Raw genomic sequence first — 2,436 nt, forward strand, 5'->3', positions numbered from 1 at the left:
TTATTCATTTTCATTTGAAAATTTACAGAAAGTATTCATTGTGGATTGCATCTTAGGGCCCATAAAGTGAACTAAGAATAGTACGTATGTGAAAATATCTCAGCATTTAGACATTGATGTTTGAAACAGTCTAGTTATAAGGGCATATTTTTCAAATTATCGTGCATATTTTGTACAATTTTAGGTCATACGAGCATATTTTATTTTGCATATTTTGGTGATTTGTAGGTCATAAAAATCGGAAGCAATCTGTCAGTGAGGTACAAATTATTTCCTGTATGAAGAAACAGTAACAGTAGTTTTCTATACTTACGTCTTTCTTTAATGTTGATCCAGCTTAATTTATTATAATATTCCGTTAAATGATCGTTAAACATATATCTTGTGGTACCTTAATCCCCATCTCCCCCCCCCCCCACTTCCGAAAGTTCCTGGTTCGGCTCCCAGCACATACAGCTTATTTAATCAATTCATCTTTATCGTCCCGGTGAACCTAAAGTGTTAGGAAAGCGAATCAAAATAGGAAAAAGCAATATTTAGCCAGCCGTGACGATGAGGATGAGATGATTATATCATGAAACCAATGAAAGCATACACAGGAACACTAATGTCCAGGCAAAGACTCTAACCTGGAACTCTCGGAATTGATATCGTGAGTTGACGCGCTCAGCCACCGAATCTGCTAATAAGAACAAACCATATAAAATATATTGTTAACGTTCGTGTTCCAGATTCGAGATTTCTCTGCCCTTGAAGACCAAGGGAGGCGTACAACTTTCGACTCTCTGAAGTTAATATTGGTGGACGCTCGTACAGACTTTGGCACGGGTGTTCTTAATGCCCATAGAGAATGCAAATGAGGCAATTATCCCCTTTTTGTTCTTGTACCTTCCCTGGGCTAGAGAAAACTTTGAAATCGCTCCTGGAAGTTCTTCTCACCATCGTTGTTAGCAGTGGCGTATGCTGAGTCTAAGACCAGGGCTATCTCACTATGACACCTGGTCCTAGGCTATGGAGGAAGGGAGAAGAATAGGCTCATTATTGACGTCTTCAAGGAAACCACGTTGCCATCCCAACGGAAGTCGGGTTGCAAACTTATAAAAAATCAGGTTGCCAACTTCTTAGAATTTAGGTTGCCAACCCCTTATAATTTAGGTTGCCAGCTCCTAAGAATTCAGGTTGCCAACCTCTAAGAATTCAGGTTGCCAACTCCTAAGAATTCAGGTTGCCAACCTCTAAGAATTCAGGTTGCCAACTCCTAAGAATTCAGTTTGCCAACCCCTAAGAATTCAGGTTGCCAACCCCTAAGAATTCAGGTTGCCAGCTCCTAAGAATTCAGGTTGCCAGCTCCTGAGAATTCAGGTTGCCAACCTCTAAGAATTCAGGTTGCCAACCTCTAAGAATTCAGGTTGCCAACCTCTTAAGAATTCAGGTTGCCAACCTCTTAAGAATTCAGGTTGCCAACTTCAGAATCGCCATTAACTTCTTTTTCAAATCAGCTTAATTCACACAGTTTCTAAGATATTTCTCTTCCGTATTTTACTTTTCTAAGCTTCAGGCTTCGCAGATAACCTAGTTAGCCTTTAATATACGCTCCTGCTTGTTAGATTTACTAAGCGGAACGAGTTAGCTTTCACTTGCTGTTAGTATTATTACGTATGACATAGTTAATATGCTGCCTCGACTGTTGAACACATTGGTTTGCTCTCCAGCCTTTGCCAGTTTAATCTGAGCATTGTTCATTCCCGTCGCCGCGATTGTCAAAAGAGTGACAAAAATCGATGTTAAATGAGAAAAAATATAGAGGAAAGTACTTAAATATGGAAGAGGCTTGTAATATGGAATAGCAGGATATCTCTCCTATATGGCGCTGTAACCTAGAGGTTGGAGCAGGAAATATTGACAAAGCTACGATATACGAGGGATGATCGGAAAGAAAGGTTACAAAGCATATAACTTTTGTTTTATTCACTGTAACGTAACGAAAATTTATGTGTAAATTAATAACATGTTTGTCTTGTTGCGAGTTTGAGGACTTCGGATTCTGACCATGTATACCCGAGAAGCGGACATTTAGAATGGTGACTCGTCTAGAAAATTGGTCAAGAGTAGAAGTGAGGGCAGTGGTGCGGTTCCTGTGGGCCAAGAACACTACACCTGCTGACATTCATAGGCAGATTGTGGAGGTGTATGGGGAGGGGACAATTTCAAGGCAACATGTAGTGAAGTGGTGCCTTGCCTTCAAAGAAGGACGGACTAGTATTGTTAATGACAACCCTGGACACAGTGGTAGGCCCAGTACCTCAACCACTGACGTGAACTGTGCTCTTGTGGATGAGTGTATTCGTGAGGACAGAAGAACATTACGCTCAATATCAGCTGAGCTGGGACTACCATTTGGTTGGCTGGCCACCATTATCTGACATGTGACATGTG

Source organism: Lepisma saccharinum, unplaced genomic scaffold (genome assembly GCF_977018435.1).
Source record: "Lepisma saccharinum unplaced genomic scaffold, izLepSacc3.1 HAP1_SCAFFOLD_547, whole genome shotgun sequence".
Classification (NCBI taxonomy): Eukaryota; Metazoa; Arthropoda; class Insecta; order Zygentoma; family Lepismatidae; genus Lepisma; species Lepisma saccharinum.